Here is a 6,032-nt window from a genome sequence, read left to right on the forward strand (position 1 = left end):
CTTTCTCTTTCTTTCTGTCTCTCTCTCTATTTCTTTCCCTTTCTATGTTTCTCTTACCTTCCCTCTTTTTTAACCCGAAAGTGTTTTGTGCCGGGGTCCACCAAGACTTCAGTTACGTATTTCCCTCATAGAAATGACGTCGAAAAAATTTACACAATTAGATGGCAAAGAAAAAAAATAACATCCGTCAACGTGCATCGAACCCACGACCACTCGGTCCGCAAAAACAAATGCCGGGCATGCTATCCACTACGCCACGGTCATAGACTGTAGAGGCTTTAAAAACGCGCCTTTTATATCTACCACTCTCCCGGTCGGCTAGGGAGGCGGTCATGTAGGCTCCCTACGGTCGGCGGGGTGGTGTTGCCCTCTGGGAGCGGTAAAGTAAAGTAATTCGTCATTACTGTGGCCTCCGCGATTAGCACCTGCAACGTGTTACGCGTCCGTCCCATTCCGCGCGTTTCCAATTTTGTCAATGCCTTAACACACCGCTATGTGGCGTTATTAGCCCAAGCGTCGTAAAGTCCCCTTTCAGGGACTTTAAGCGTCGTAAAAGCGTTGGCCTCGCTCATAGCATCACGCTAATCCAAACCAAAAATAGCTCTACGACGCGCCTGCCTCACCTGGTTATAACACCGCGTTCTCGGCTCACGCGCTCGCCCCGAGAAAAATCGCGGCTGGGCTACCGGGGCGGCAAGACGCGCTTTGCGTTTCCCTGTAGTCCGGCCGTGATGTTCAATCACATTTTAACATGCAATGGATTGGCGACCAAGTTCTGCGTCCAATATGCGACGCTCTTCTGGCTATCACACCTCGTTCTCTGATTACGCTTTCACCGTTAACTAGTACAGCTACCACAAGGGTTTGTTTATTCATTTAACATGGGCGTTAGTCGTCGGGATGGCGATGTACCACCGCTCATCAAAGTGGGTGCATCCACGTTAAACGGTGCTATGATAATAATAATAAAAAATATGTGGGGTCTAACGTCCCAAAACCACGATGTAATTAAGAGGGACGCCGTAGTGGAGGGCTCCGGAAACTTCGACCACCTGGGTTTCTTTAACGTGCACCTAAAGCTAAGTACACGGTAAAACCAGGCCTTTTGAGAACTCTCACCTCGATTTTCGAATTCAGCAGGGATCAGTGTACCCTTACACGCTCCAAAGTCATTTTTTTTTTCAAAAAGTCACAGTTTCGCCGCGAAGGCGAAGCAATCAACGCGATAGCAAGAAAAGCGGCCCGTGATGGACGCGCTGCTACGCTGCAGAAAAATCTGCCCCCGGCAGCAAGTACCGTGCGAGCAGACACCGGAAGGGCAAGGTTCTCCCTGGGCACATATCAGAAGAAGCGAGCGAGCTGGCCGACGACTTTTAAATGCGCCCGTTGCGCTCCTCGCGCCATCTCGCTAGTAATAAAGAAACGCTTATAAGCGCCTGCCGTCTCTGAGTCTTGCCAGCGGTAAAGGGTGTGTATATAACGCTCGCCGTTAGTTGCCTGAAGGATGTGCGCTTTGTGACGTAGTGTTTAGTGCCGTGCGCTGCGGAGCGTGAAGTCGCTGGTTCGATTCCGCGCTTCGGAAGCATTTTGCTGATTTTTCTTTAAGACATATATATATATATATATATATACGGTGCATGACGGCGGTAACGGCAAAAACCAGCCGAGACTGTCCATATAATTCCTACCGCAATAAAAAGAGCTTCAGTTTCCTTATAACAAGACTCCTTCCGCTACATGACATTCATATAGCGTTTTTTTTTTTTTCGAAGCAGTTTCGAGCAATAGCGTGCCTCTGTGGTGGAACATCTACTTGCCACGCAGACATCTTGGGTTGCATTCTCGCTCGAACCTAAGATCTTTATAAAATATTTTATTTGTATCTTTCTCTATTTTTCGGTCACGGACAAGATGATTTCGGTCACGGACAACCGACGCCGCCACCGGACTTTCTGCGAAACGAGGTCTTTAACAGTATCGCGTTAATACAACTGTGACTAGTTCATTACAGCCTTTGCTGATTGTGCACCATACGTCAAAACATCAGAATGCAGCGCACTGGATCTGCGGCAATCGGCCTGTGGTGCTTGATGTTGCGTATTTACATGGCGGGGAAGAGGGAAAGGTGTTCTGGGGAAATACATTTTGCCCGGAAAAGGAACAACAATAATAACAATAAAATAATAATAATAATAATAATCAATCAATCAATCAATCAACGTTTATTTAATGTGCCCAGGAACAACCGTAAGGTCTTTGTACTGGCGCACGAAAAAAAACAAAAAAAACAAAGGAAACATTCATAATAAAATATCAGGGATAAAAAACGTTATAAAATTGCACATATACAACTATGCGCAGGCAGAAAAAAAATATCAACAGTGTACAAGGCTATGTAACTACAGTGCAAAGCTCGGAGCAGAACAACGACTGGGAGCTGTGAAAAACATCGAGCTCCAAAAAGTAAGCATTGTAAAGACGTTGTATCCTGCCAATGGTCGAATGTTCACAGAGGCAGGCGGTTACATGAAAAGGTCTATTCTCTCTGGTCAGCTTACGTGGAATTCGGAAATTAAGACAGTTGAGCAGTACAGGGCAGGATATGATACCATGCACAAGCTTGTGAAGAAATAACAGATCAGCGCGATTTCGTCGGCAGCAAAGTGATGGCAATGATAATAATCCAGCCGCGTTAGAACGAGATCCAGAGTCATTTCTAGCGAAACGATGGTTGTAAATGCTTAGGAATTTTTTCTGGACTCGCTCAATGGCGTTGCTGCTGGAATTAGGAATGCCATTCCAGATCACAGATGCATATTCTAGTTGAGGAAGACATAGCGCGGTGTACAATTTTCGGAAGGGCACAGGAGAACGGAATTCTCTAGACATTCTGCAAACACAGCCTAGGGCGCGAAGACCCCCCAAAGGCAAGCAACACGCTTAGCGTGAGCAGAAAAGTGTAAGGTGCTATCAAAAAGAACACCTAGATCAGATCTCACATACCTTAACAACGACACAGAATTGACAGAATATAAAAATGGCACACTAGATGTTTTTCGAGTGAAACTCATTACCTTGGTTTTTGAAATATTTAGGGAGAGGTTATTGCTCCTGCACCATTCAGAAAAAGAACACAAATCAGATTGCAGCAAGCGACAATCGATAACTGAATGAATTTCCTTAAATATCTTTATGCCATAAATAATAAAAATAAAATAATAATAATAATATAATAATAATAAAGATAATAATAAAATAATAATAATAATATATTGGGTTCAATCTCCCAAAACCGGGAAAACATTAATGAGCTCTTACGCTTCTGAGTAAAGTCTTCTGACGAAACATCCTTGACCGGGTCTCTTCGACGACGTGTCGCGGGCCTAGAAAATACAAAATGCTGAGCAGGAAATAATACAGGTACGTTAGCAATTCTTTTATGCCTGCTTGTAAACGGATCTAGGAATCTATGCGACGGGAGTTTATCAGTGTCTGTGGCTATGCAACCTTATTTCAATATTGCCGCAATGCTCTCTGGAATGCTCAATATCTGCAACTTGCTGCAGTTTCCGTTATTTTGTAAGCTTCCGGCGCTCGCAGTTTGAATTCCTGTCTGAAAACACGTCTTGACAGCAGTCATCTTTTCTCGACTCTTCCGACGAGCTGTACCATCAAATAAAATGCTCAATATGGGGGCAGCATAAATTACAAGTGTACTACCATGTGTACAGAGTTGTTGCAATATTAGTCTATATATTTAAAGTGCAAGTAAAAACATTGAAAAAAGCATGTTTGTTTGCCCAAGAAGAGTTCCAGCACATATATTGTATCACTCAGAATCACTCAGTGCGAGTTCATATGGTGTGTTTTTTTTTCCTGCTTCGTACGATATTCGTGGCGGCAACTATAATTATGCTTGATGTGCTTCTGCGTCACACAACAATACCATGCACTCGTAGACACGGAATATTCATCCTCGTTGCATTTTTCTAAAGGTCATACCTTACGCACGGCTGCGCAACAGCAAAATTAAGGCAGCTTAGCGCCAGGGGTGCCAAGCCTGAAGGAAGTGCGGAGCTGGGCAACCTTCTTTGTTTCGCCACGGCTTTATCTTTCTTTTGTCCTCGCTTTTCTTTCTGCATTTATTTCTATTTATTTGTATGTTGCTTCCTATTTTTATCTTTCTCTTTCTATTTCTCGCTTGCTTCCTCTTTCTTTCTATACATATACTTGGTTTTGCCTGCGTTACGCCAAGCGACGAGAGAAAACGACTGCACACGACAGCCCGGGCCCCTAAAGTGCCCCGCACTTAATATCATCATCAAGACGCTCGAAGAACAAGAGGAAGAAGACTTCTTGCTGGGAGCGCGCGCTCCATAAGCTACAGATGGCTATGCTGTACTTGGTTTGGCCTGCGTCACGCCAAGCGATGACAGCATACGACAGCATACGAGAGCATACGGCAGCCCGGGCCCCTTTAGTGCTCCGCACTTAAAAAGTCACGGGGAACAAAGAAGATTCACCCACTTGCGCTGGGTGTGTCTTCATCTGTGTTGTCCGTGTCTTTTTTGTTGCGAAGCCGTACTGAAGTTGTGAATTGCCAACTTGCCCGAAATTCTGTTCTCATTGTAAAAGTCAACAGTGAATGTTGAAAAATAAGAAATATTCGTTATAGTTTTATACTACGCAGCTTTATGTTCTTACAAAGTCGCCACTCAGATTATGGCATGCTTCATTTTGTCATCGAAAAAGTCACCATTTTACGATATAATTATACTTTCAGCTAATTATTACATTGCACTTCTTTATGAATGTTCCTACTTTTGTACCTAGCCGTATATTATAGCGGCACTCAATGTTGGTTACACCTATTGCAGCTTTCGCGCACGAGAACATTGAGCAAAAACAGGTGTCGTAAACTGTCTGAACTTTTTTGTTCGAAGGTGAAAATACTTGTCAAATGATCATGGTAAACGTCCATAGTCTTTTTGCTGCGTTATTGCTAAAAATATGTAGATGGGTGACAACTGCGTCAAGATACTTGCTACCAGGTCATTCTTGAAACGCTATGTGAACTCTATATCCCTTTTCTTAATAACTACAACATAGAAGCATGACATCACTGTTAAAAATCAAATGATTTATGTGCAAGGCGCAGAATGTTGTATTTATACTCTACCTCATTGAATACATGAAAAGGTAGGATATTTTCGGGGTGGTCAAAAAGTTGCGCGATGTGCGACATAAATATAGGCTTGTGAGTCAGCTGGATGTTGTAACATAATATCATCAGTGACTTAATATTGGTAGGCGTGCGTAAGACAAAGCCACTCAAACCACAATCTTATTGTCTTAACAACACTTCGCGTAAACTTCATGCCTTGAACAAACGGCTGCTGCAATGGACTTTGTTGAGTAGTGCTTCTGTGCTGTGTATCGGTTTGGTTTAAGCTCTACGTCTGCTTCTTATGAGATGACAATATTGATTCCGTCAGTTCCAATAGCTGATATCATGTCTTTTAAAGCGTAGTTTTCATTTGTTCTTAGGGATTTCATCTCGCCGTCAACCCTCACTGGCATGAGACGCCGTCATCTCGCCGTCAACCCTCATGTGGCATGAGACGAACATAGGTACTGCCAACACCCCCGACACTTCATCTAGACGACCACAAATGCACCTAAGGAGTACGTTTATCGTGATCTTATAAGTTGTCGTTTTAGGATTTCGAGCAACAATTGTGATGCATAAAAAAAAGGCTACGCACTTTTGTTGCGCACTTCGAAGACTTTCTTGGTACTCCTCTAACAGCACCAGATGGTGTTTCCCTCTGTGAATTACAGGGATGCGTCTATAGACTAGAATTTCATTGCTCGCAGGGCGCAGGCATCTTGGTTCGGGCTGCTGCTCATGTGAAACTGAAGACCATGATAACATCCGGCCTGTCCTTATCGCATGCTGGTCCCAGTTTTCGCTCGCCATCACTTGTGACGCAACCAAACCCGCAGCCCCTGTACAGGCCGCGCCCACAGGG

This window comes from Rhipicephalus sanguineus, chromosome 11, assembly GCF_013339695.2.
Source record: "Rhipicephalus sanguineus isolate Rsan-2018 chromosome 11, BIME_Rsan_1.4, whole genome shotgun sequence".
Lineage (NCBI taxonomy): Eukaryota > Metazoa > Arthropoda > Arachnida > Ixodida > Ixodidae > Rhipicephalus > Rhipicephalus sanguineus.